We start from the raw sequence: 12247 nt of genomic DNA on the forward strand, positions 1-12247 counted from the left end.
GACTTTTCTAAATCCTGAGGTCAAATCATAATCCCTTATTATTTTATGTATTCATTTATTTTTGGTCTAAAAAAAACACTACAATCAACCTAAAACCAGTCAAAACCCACCATGTGCAATTTGTGTGTAACTGTAAATGTAAACTTCAGGTCTTTAAAATTGCCAAATCTCCTCACACACACCCTGGTAACAGTACAACCATTAGTCCCTTACACCGTTTTTCCTATCATTCTGCTCTAACCCTGTTTTAACAAGCAGCCCAAAATAAAACCTGCACTATTTCAACAGATAAGAACTTCAACTATAATAGACAGAATTCGTTAACATCTGTAAAACACATTTATAAGCTGTGTGTCTAATATACTGTCTTTGCTTCTCTCTTAACACGGTTTGTTAATTGGTAGTCACAGTTTGTGAAGGAAACAGTTCACTGCAGCATTCCAGAAGACTTCATTTTTCATTTTGATTTTTCTTTTGTAAAGATAGGCCATCTGTGAAATTATACTGTAGAGATTCATTCTCCTGTGTCATATTAATGCGATGAATTAAAATTACACACTGACAGGTAAGGAGACTATTACTTCAGATGGTTATGAGATGATTTAGTGAGGGGATTTAGGTAGTTTTGGCAGGGAGGTTTCACTTCATACCGTCATAGCTTCATGCAGTGTAGATTACTGTATTTTACAAATAAATGGGAGAGCTGGTTTTGTGTGAAATATTATCTGCAACAGAGACAAGTGAAGATGCTCCGTGACCAGCATCTGTCTTGAATTAGTATTTAAGGCCTGTTCAAAGGAGTTCCTCTCTTGGGGGTCGAGCGACAATCATGTAAAAAGACACTGTCTGCATTTTTATGTCACGTTGAGTCTTAGCCATTCCCGTAGAATCAGTACAGGCCATACAGGTATGGCAGCATCTGATGAGTTTCCAGAAGCACACAGACATCTCCTTTGCCCTTTGACGCCATTTCTGCATCTGTCAAAAAACTGAAGCTGACAGCTTAAGAGCTGACAAAACTGCCTGTGTGAAGTAAAAAAGCCCTTCAGGATTGCTCGACTGCAAGTCCATTGCTGCCTTTTTGGTGTCTGTCGCATGGCTGATGAGATTGGTCGGTGGACAAGACGACACCAACAGGCAGCAGCAGATAATCCCCTTGTGTCATAGCAGCAAAGCATGCAGCGGGAGAGAGGTCAAAGGTGACAGTTTTCAAAGACTAATGTTATCATGGAAATTGGGTTTATATAATGTTCATTTTTGAAATTTTGAAAAAACTTAATGCCTCCAAGCTTATGTTTTTATCAACATAATTACAAATCTTTGTTAATTCACAATTTGCCAAGTCACAAAATCTTGATACTGAGTAGTACTGTTGTTACTGAGTATCAGTAAAATGTTTACTCACAACTTATTTCATTTGTTTTCCTGCTCTTGTGCAATATTCTTTCCTAGCAACTAACCCTGACCACCTCCCTGTGACTTGTATGCAGTACATAAAGGTAGCACTTCCTAGAAAAAACATTACTAGGGAACATAGTCCTGGCATCAATTACATTGCCGTACAAAGCATATTTGGAAAAAAAAATTTGTAGTATATAAATGTAATTTGTAGGAGACAGGGTTTGATGAGGGCCACTTGAGGACAGGATTTGAATGGCCCCTATGGTGTGTATACATATGACTCTGTAAGTGTATGGCCACATCATCAAAACACAAACAGTGCATTATAGTAATCCAAATGGTGAGGATAATCTAGAGAGATATAATAATAATCTCTTTCAAAAAAAACAGGATATGTTACTACACTTAATTTCATAATTTTCACTGATATTACAGTATCTCCGAGAACAATAAAGCATGGTGCATTATATTGTACAGTTCTCTGGAACTACTGCATGATATGAATCAGATTTTAACCAACCACATCTATCTTACATGTTTCAGATGGGTCAGGTTCAAAGGAACCTCCCTCCCAGAGCCAGAATACAGTCTGAGGGAAATGACATAGAAACTGCAGCCAAAGAACATCACTGGGTGAGTACCCAAATACTTTTATTTGCAACACTGACCACTATTTATAAGAAGGCCCTGGTAGCTGCGTTCACAAATACACACATATTGAACTTGCAACACAATACTGCTGTGATTTCGACAGTTTTTCTTGTTTGCTTTTTCACTCAAGTGTAACAAACCGAGAGAAAAAAAAATCTAAGCCACTGTACTTGTGTAAAAGCATTACAACATATGTTTTGCAAGTAGCCAATAAATTTAACATCGCCAGATTTATTTTTGTATCAAACCCCACCATTGTACACCATCAGATTACAATCTTATCACCCCCCTCTATCCACAGATAAGCATCTTAACCTCATATGCATGGCTTTCCCAGTACATACTCGGTAACTGCTGTATTTGCATCTAGAGCTGGTGCTATAGAGCTGAAGAGATGCAACAACAACACAAGCTAATCTGAGCAATGTGCCTCAGAGGGGTTTATCGCATGGGAGGGACTTAGAAGAGAAAGAGCGAGAGAGGAGAGGGACTTAAAGCAGTCATTGTCCCTCCAGGAGCAGATTAACTATTTTAAAAGCAAAGGTGACATCTATTGCTGGCCCGCTGTGCAGGCCAGCCACTGCTCTCAAACTCTGTATGGGATGCCATTTCTCTTTCTAATTGTTTGTCTCTCTTTCTCTACAGTGCACTCTTCCCTGAGCAAATATATCCTTTGCACAGTCTTTATCTTTCTCACGTCACTCTCTCCCTCATGTACTCATTCTTTCTTTTCTTCTAATCAGGCGACCGGCACAAGCTCACTGAGAGTGGCTGCAGCAACAATCAGAATTGCCTGCGTAGGGAGAGGAGCCAAGGCCATAAAGAAACGCTGGGAGCACAGAGAGCACTGTTGAGTAGTAGTTATTATGCTGCCACGATGGCACCAATGAGTGAATGGGGGACATGGGGGCTTTATCCGTGGGGAGCAGCACAAATGGGTGATGCGAAAGAGGGGAGTATACACCTGGGATACAGAGAAGCGAGGGAGTTGACCCTTCTTGAGAGAAGAGGGAGGGGAAAGTTGACCATGAGGGAGAGGCGAGTGGGGTGTACATATGAGGGTTTCTTGTGTCGGGGCTGAAGAGGGGTGAGGAGAGGAGGCACCACAAATAATCTACACAACGAGGAATGAGATAAGTGGCAGACTAGGGAGGGAGAAGGAGTAAGGGATGGTGAAGTTAGGGATGAGGAATAAGAGGGCGCTACACATGGGAAACACTTGTGTTTACTCAAAGGAAAACAAAGATTGGCACAGAAAAGCATGGCATGGAAAGGCAAATAAATCCTCCCATTCCTCCAAAGTGTTTTTAAGAAGCAGCATGAAAGATGGAAGGAAGCAGGGGAGAAGTTAAAAAAAACCTCTCTCCAATCATTGCATTTCTCTTTCCTTTTCTTTCTGAATATGTAAGAATGTGTAAACAATATTGTGGTGCGTGTGCTATAATAATTCGCTATGAAGACATACTTTCCTCTCTCCCCTCACAAAGCAAACTAGTCCTCTTGTGTGATCTGCATAATGCATGAATTCTCTGTATAGACTGTCAAGGGAAAAAATTGAGAACAGCACTAACAATAGAAAGCAAGCAAACTTTATGTATATGTGTATTATATGTAGTTCTAATGAATTATTACATAAGCCCCTCAGTGCTTTTCTAGAAACTGTAGGAGTCCTCTTCCTTTGCAGTATGAAGACATCCCACCTTAAGTGTTCACTGAGAAGAAACATCCTGTTGATACACTCCAGCACTCTAGCACATAGGAATTCCGTGGGAGCATGGCCACACACACACACAGACACACACACACACACACACACACACACACACACACACACACACACACACACACACACACACACACACACACACACACACGACAACTGAATGAATATACTGCACATGAACGCACATGAAGGCCTTCATGTCGCTGTGTCTGTAAGTCTCTCTCTCCTGGCTTTTTCTCTCTGTCACTTACTCAAGTACACACCCACATACACACCCACATACACACACACACACACACACACACACACACACACACACACACACACACATCCATACCAACACAATTCAGCTCCGTCATAATGAGGCCATCATGATGAGGGCAACACAGAGTTAACAGACAACCATTTATACCACAGAGCCGTGGAGTCTCCTCAAGTCTCTATCTGGCACTAGCCCCAGTGTGTGTGTATTTGTGTGTGTGTGTGTGTGTGTGTGTGTGTGTGTGTGTGTGTGTGTGTGTGTGTGTGTGTGTGTGTGTGCGCGCGTGTGTGGCTGCCAGGCAGGGTGGGCCACAATGAAGAGGCCTACATGGCATGACCTCAGCAAGAGACTTCCCTCCTCTAGGCCCTGGCACTCACACACACACACACACACACACACACACACACAAACACAGAGAGAGACATGCACACACACAGACACTTTTCCCAGTGTTCCTGGCAGCACCAGTCAAACCAGGCTGCTCCTCCAAATCTTTCAGTTGCTGTTTCGACTGATTCCCTCTAGATCTCCCTTTATCTCTTCTCCTGCCATTTCTTGTATCCATATTTATTTCCTGGTGAACCGTAAGAAACAATAATACAATACCATCAAGATATATTGTCCAGTCATCTCCTCAGGACGTGATGTTTCTTTGCTTGTTTCAGGGCATTTCTGACATAAAAAAAAATAGATTTCTACTTTTACTCAGCACAAGGAAACTGTGAAATGATGCAAGACCTGTTACACAAGCTATGCCAGTTTTATGCATTGTTTATATGATTCATATCTTGCTAGCAGCATGGTAGCAAGAGCTCTGGGCTTTTAAGTATGCCAGTGTTGGTCAATCAGGTGGTCAACTCAAATTATTTTTCTTCTCATCCACATCTTTCAGTTACTGCTTCTGCTGGTTCCCTCTGGGTCCTCCTCCATCTTTTCTGCTGCTATTTCCTGTATCTATATTTATTCCACAGGTAGCTATAAGAAAGAAACATACACACCAACAAACGTACAATAAAAACACATTGTCCGGTTATGATATTTCTTTCCTACCAGGGCATGTTTGATACCCCTGAAAAGTCTTAAGGGGAAAATACAAATCTGTGTTTAAGGACAAACAAACTTTCTTGTGTATATTTCATGAAAGAGCTACTTTGTTATGAGGACAGATTAAAATTCCTGTTCCAAAAGAAAAAAAAAAACATGTACGAGACTTCAGATTTCAAACTCTATGCACAATATCAATACAAAATTGGACATGAACTGCGTGATTTTGTAAAATCAACTGAGAGAAGTTTGTGCTCAGATGAGATGGTCGGTTGTCACGCTAATGAATAGAATGAATTATAGATAGCCTGCATCAACCCCACCCAACCTCTATCTCTCCTTCTCTCTCTCTCTCTTTCTCTGTCCAAATGTGATGAGCTAAGAAACTCAAGAAGCAGCTTTGGGTGTGAAACTGTATCTCTCTCTGGGGGTTTCAGCCATTTTGTTGAATTTGCATCTTAACAACCTTTCTGAGTAATTGAAAAAGTGGTGTCAGAGCCCAGAGTCTTGATCTCTGATATGGTAATTACCTTCCATTTATGCCAGAGACTTTCAGGGAGTCTTGAGATCCAGAGGCAGAGGCTGTCTTTGAGGAAAAAGCATAATGACCTGCATATGTCTCCCTCTTCTTTGGAGCTATCAAAATGCATTTGGCTGGGCATTTTCATCTCTGGCTGACATCCTTGATTATACGATCTAGTAAAGTTGTCTAATCTTCTAACAGCAGCATAGGGAGGGCAGTGGGGATTTTAAAAAATGGAGGGATGGGGGTATGAGCGGAAGGATAGGGGGCAGACCTTTCATGTGGTTTTACCCCACTCTAAAATGGGTTCCAGAAGGGAGCGTGCTGCATACACAAAGCGCTTAAGTCTAAGCTTTTGATGACATGCTACTAGTTTAACATGGTGTGTGTGTGTGTGTGTTTTGCTGGAAGATGCATATGAGAATTGGTCATCAACAACCAACCTCACACACACACACACACACACACGCACTGAGTCAGAACCATGTAATACTTTGTTTAAAAAAAAAAAAAAAAATCAAGTTGGGAGGTAAAGCTGAGCAAAAGAAGGAATATGAGCCGAGAATAAAATAAGAATTTTAATGAAACCACATAAAAGTGGCACTGACTTAAGTACACAAAAGGATATAAATCAATATTTAGCCATACATTCTTTAATGCTGCAAGTACTTAACTGCAATGAAGCCTTTGATACAAAATCTCTAAAGATGCCATCTAACACTTCCACAAAGTCTTTACTATCCAACATGAACAGGTTTTTGATCTTGCCAGATATACCTAAAGACATGACAGCTGACATACATAAGCTGCCTGTGGGACTGTTGTTGAAACCAGGGACCTTTTATCATTCGATTCAGCGCCATCTTTCATCTATAACTATGGACGCCAATGCTGCAAAATGTCAAAACAAATAGCTCAGAGGGACTACTTCAAGAAAGAGAGATCTGACACATGAATTTGTTTGTCTTGGGTAATGTAAATATCTTATTCGGTAAATGTGTGCGGGTATTTTGTTTGTGTTGGCAAGTGTGCATGTATACGTGCAAGAACCCTACACTTACGTAGATGACTCTTGCCCTACTTATCACAGTGAATGATTTTCACAAAAGATTCCCTCTTAATGGCAGGCACAACAGTGTAATATCAGGTCGGCAGACACGTAAAAACAGCATTTCCTACAGCACCTGCATCATAAAATATGTACTTTTAAATTGCATCTGCAACTCAGCTCAGTTCATAAGAGAAAATGGCTTCAGTTATCATCACCACAATCACCTGATTAGGTAGAGTCATATGTCACTTATATTTCTCTCTTTGAGAGCTAGGCCAGCCACTATTCATGGTCAAATGGAGAGGGAGAAATGGTGGAAAAACGAGAGAATGGAAACGAGTTAAATGATCCATGACACAGTCATAGCTCCCATTCACTGATTTATCCTCTTTATGCCTTTAAGATAAAGTAAACTGTCTGAATCAAGATTGAATATTAGTGAGGGTGAAGAGGCTAAAAGCCCCATAAAAAAACTGCAGGGAGAGAAATTATTTAAAAAAAAACTGAAATCTTACTGTAGCTGATGGTTTTGCCCTTCCTGCAAATCTTATGTCCTGCGCAATGTCACTGTCTGCACCATTACAGCAATGGTGCTAATTACGTACAGGACATTATCCCTTGGTATACATGTAAGTCTTTCTCTAACTCCCAATCAATACAGAGTTTGTTAAAGAGCCACTAATGTCCATGGCTCCATGCTTCGCAGACACTAACGACCTCGTTCTGGATCCAGCTACGACAGCTGAAGACACCCAGCACACACTGCAATCAATACTTTCTGATACTGGCTGAGTCTTTTGCTCGCTGTCTGTCTCACTATCTGTTTTATTGCCTCACTCTTTATATCTCTTATTCCCATCTTTCTGTCTTCCTTCACCTCTGTCATCTATGTTTCTCGTCTGTTCCCCCTCTGTTACCAAAGATGCAATCTCTCGTCGCCTCTTTTGGCCCAAACACTTTCTATATCTTATCCATTCCCTTCCTCTCTCAATTATTCACTCTGTCCATCTCAATCTATTTCTCAACCCCCCCACCCCCCACCCCCCCACCCCATGGCCCAGCCAACAGCTTCATTGTCCTTGGGTCGGGGTGAACAATGTCAGCCTACATGGGGCCCAGTGCAGTCCCAGCCGAGAAGGCAGGGTGCACCAGAGAACACCCATAACTCAGTGTTTCAACTGGGCTGCAGGATAAAGGGAAGCCTCACACATGGCTGACTATGTGGGTCAGCCTTGGATCATTTGTAGAAGAGGAGGCCAGCAACTGGCACCAGAATCCCCCACTGAGTGTGTGTGTGTGTGTGTGTGTGTGTGTGTGTGTGTGTGTGTGTGTGTGTGTGTGTGTGTGTGTGTGTGTGTGAACGAGTGAGTGAGTGGGTGAGTGAATGAGTGTGTCGAGTCCCCTTGCAACCCAGTGGCGAGGCCCCCCCCCGTTCATCCCAGCCAACTATTCTATGGGAAACCTGCTTTTCTCTTCGTCCCCGCTGCTGCTACCCTCCACCCCCATCCTCTACGCGACCGCACCCCGATGCCTTTGTGAGCAGTGGGGACAAAACAGGGGGCTCTTTGGGGCCACCAATTAGTCCTCCCCCATGGGGTGACATGGCCGATGAATAGAGGGACCCCCAAACCGTCCACGCATATAATCTCAGCCTTCCCTTTGGAGGCTGCACTGTCATAGCCACACAGATTCAACCTTGTTTTCAGAAAGGTCTCCTTCTTGATTTAAAGGCAGGGCCTGCTGGTCCAAAAAAGCGAGCATCCCGGTGCCAGTGAGTCACTTTGCCAGGAAATAGGATGGAAATAGCTTTTCTCGCTGTGTGTTCATCCTGGAAGTCATACAAGGATGGCTTTAGAAGGTGAAGGGGGGCTAAGAGAAGGTGAATTTTTCCCATCAATCACCAAGTGACATAAACAACAATAGCAACTTGGAATCCATTACCAAAACAAACAAAGACATAGCAGGAGAGTCTGCGGCAGGAACCTCAGACGGAGGTACAGGCTATGTAAACTAAAGTGGTGATTGAGTAGGCGCAAGGGGAACTTTTGAATAAAAAACCCTGATCGCTGGTGAACCAAAACACATGTCACAGTGACAAGATGTCTCAATAGTTGCATTATCGCTTCAGTGAGCCCCTCCCCTGCTGCTCATTGGGGCTGGATGAGCTTTTAAGGGAAAAGAAAGGGTTTTTGAAAGCCATCCGATGATATTCATCTCAATACTAAAAATAAAAGAAAAGGCAAATTTCTCTCTGCTTGTACTTGTACGAGTAAATGATTTCATGAGTCATTACATCTCAACTCAGACTCAAGAGGATTTCATCTGAATTACTTAGCCTATGCCTTTCAGCTGTTCTAACATTGAAATGTACCTTAAGTCTCCTTCTCTCATTGAAAAACAGTTAGATTGTATTGACTTGCATGCAAGCTGCACACAAACAGTCTTGCACTAACACTAAGTACACCAATATATACACACATATACCCAAAGATTAAACATGCTGTTTTCTCCCCTCACTTCTTCTAGACTGACCATCAGCATAGAGCTTAGAGAACGTAACACAAGAGAAGAGAAAGAGAAACAGAGGGAGACTGAGTTCAGACAGAGAGATAGGAAGATGAATGTGGGATATTTGTGGACACGAGTTTTCTCCAGCAATCCTTTCTCTTGCTGCACACCCTCCTGTCCAGTGTCACTGAGCTGAGTCCTAACAAGCTGGAGCAGGTGAGGTTTGCACAGTGACTTCATACCTGGTCAAATAAAGATGCAAATAAGCCACTGTCAGGCATCATTGTGACATTTATAGATCACCACTGAGCCAAAGCTTTCCTGAAACTTATGAGGTTATCAGTACTTTCACTGTGTATCTACCATAGAAACAGCGTCAAATGTAAAAGTTTATCTAATACAGAAAATGTGCGTGGTCACTCTTCAGTTAAATGATCCACTTCAAAAAGTCATTTCCTTTAAAAAAAAAAAAAAAAAAAAAAACTGCAAATAGCTTCCCTCTGAATAGCAGCAAATCAGAAAACTATCTACTCTCACAGAGAGGCGCACAGGCTTTTTGTTCATGATCATCATCAACACTAGTTGTCAGCCAGGCAATTTAGTACCTTGCTGGAGAGTCAGGCAGCATTTTATCTTTGTTTCAGTTCACGTACCTGAGGAATACTTTTCTATTCCTAAATACTGCACAGAACAAGGGGCTCGGGGTTTATAATTTATGAACTACAATCCATAGCCTCTGTAAGCCAAGAACTAAGCAGGAACAATTTCCAGGTTCAGGGTGTTGTGATGATTTGGGGCTGATGGTGTCACTTAAAGCATTTTCCATTGGTCTTTTTTCACACTGATATTTTATTTCCTCATAGTGTCACTGGTATGCTATCTGAAGGTGAAAGCGGTAGGGTAGAGATGCTCTGTGGGTCCTCACTGAGAGGAAGGGGGGCGCGGGAGGGCTTCTAGGCGATAGATCAATGACTCCGTGTCCCCACTGAGAGATATAGGGAGTACAGGGCAAGCAGCAGCCGGCGCCTTAAAATAGCTTCACTGATTGCAGCTCAGCTTTAACCCAAATAATGGGGAGGCTGACCAAGGTCTGCAGAGGTCTCTGCATTCTTGATTATTCATTGCCTCCGGGTAGAGCGTGGACAGAAGAGAGATTTCATACTGAGGAGATAGCTAAAAACGGGACAGGGCTGACTATCTGACTCGTTCTGTCTCTGTCTGTGGCCTTGCCATTCTTTTTTGAAATAGTGTTTTCATGAACATTTGAGTAAAAGATTAGGGTCAAAGGTAGGCGATGAGGCCCACTCACAACAAGTCTCTAAGTGTGTATTGTGTGTGCATGCGTGTGTCTGTGCGTGCGGTCTATCTGTGTTATCATCCATTGCATCTGTCAGATTAGACCTACCTAGTAATGGCTTTAGGGGAATGTCAGACAGTCTCTCACACTCACACACCCAAGCCCCCTCCCACTCACACACACACACAACATATCTCTGTCCACTTAACAGTTTGTGTCCTTTAAAAAAGAAACGGCCTGACATTGAATATGAAAGCTCGCACAAATAAAGAATTACCGAAGCCTGCTCTTCCAAAGGGACAAATCCTGGCGCAGCCGTGCCGAGCGTACACATTAAGATTAAATTAAACTTTAATGATCTCAGTAGGTACATAATTAACAGAAAAAACTGTAATGACTCAATAATTACAAAAGCTGTGTTGAACTGAGCTAGGTTAACAGGTTGAACAGTCAAATTCTTTTTACTTAAGTACATATTCAAGCCCGGTTCCTGAAACATGGGCAGCACTGAAGTCTTTAATTCTATGTGGACCTGAGAAGGTTTTGTCCGCAAATGGTTTCCTCAGGTGAGAAAGATATTTTGAGGAGACCATTTGTGGTCGCAACGTCGTCAACTGGGAACTAGATAGCAGTGTCGTTGATTTGTGCATCACAGTGTTCCCTGGTTTCCGGCTTCTTCTTCTGGCTGCTTTCTCTAAATGTTTTCGGTAACAATGACAGCAGTGTTGTGTACTTTTGTATTTACTGTTATTTTTGTGCATTACTGTATTTTCTGTATTCCTTATCATCGACTGCTGTTTGTGAGCCAAATTACCCCATGGGAGACATTAAATCAAATCTACTCGGCTGCACATATATCCATGATCCCACATAGGTGAAGAAAACCTTATTTTGCAGAAACCTATCAAATATGTTTCCCCTCAGTGCTACAGCTTCTTTGTGACTGTAGTCTTAATGTAGCTTAATGAGAAAAGACAAGACTCAGCTTTTCCCTGACCCAGAAAATAAAACAGCAGATCAGCATGCAATAAATAGAAAAACCGTAAATGGAACGGTAAATAAAAATGGAGTAAATAATTAGAAAGATGATGATTCTGGACAAGTTGGCTCATTAGTAAAAGAGACTTCAGAGGAATCCATCTCATTGTGCAGTGCATTCACCAATAAGACTTTTCTTGTCGACTAAACAGATAAACAGATTCCAGTGTAGGGCTGCTTCTGCCATAATGAAGCATCCTCTTTCGTTCCTTTCCCTCTGTCTCTATACATTTCTCCTTTCCATTTTTGCCCCCCCACCCGCTGCTCTGTCTGTTTCTCTCGCCCTCCCTCTTCCTGTTCCTCTACTTCTTTCAGCACTAACCCTCCTCCCACCCTTTTCCTCCTCCTTCCCCCCGCCTTTGCTCGCCTTTCTCAGGGTCAATTAAGCTACAGTAACTAAACAGCAGTGCACCCTGTCACATTCCATCCAGTCCCCCTCAATGAGTGACTACAACTTTCAGTAAAACAAACGGGCTTTGAAGGAACCTGCTCCAGCAGCTATTACCATATGAACAACTCACTTCCTACAGCACAATGAACTACCTTGACAGACCTTCTCTGGCCTCAGGCTGTCTTTCGTGGAACTGTGTTATTAATGGGATAAGGGGTAAAGAAGGGTCTGTGTGCAGGTTGTCTGCACTGTTTTTGCCTCCGCTGCTCTGGCCTGGTCCGCCTGGATTTGCTTTCCCAGAGATGCAATATTTACTTCGTAGGGGGTCGACAGAGCAGCAAAGACGCTTGCTTGCGCA

At 42.5% G+C, this 12247-nt stretch overlaps 1 protein-coding gene across 2 annotated transcripts in view; it reads right to left on the minus strand.

The window, feature by feature from the left end:
• sema6a (sema domain, transmembrane domain (TM), and cytoplasmic domain, (semaphorin) 6A) overlaps nt 1-12247 on the minus strand; it is a 105373-nt gene that overhangs the window by 77509 nt on the left and 15617 nt on the right. The window lies entirely within an intron of this gene.

The sequence above is a fragment of the Xiphias gladius genome, chromosome 19, assembly GCF_016859285.1.
Source record: "Xiphias gladius isolate SHS-SW01 ecotype Sanya breed wild chromosome 19, ASM1685928v1, whole genome shotgun sequence".
NCBI lineage: Eukaryota > Metazoa > Chordata > Actinopteri > Istiophoriformes > Xiphiidae > Xiphias > Xiphias gladius.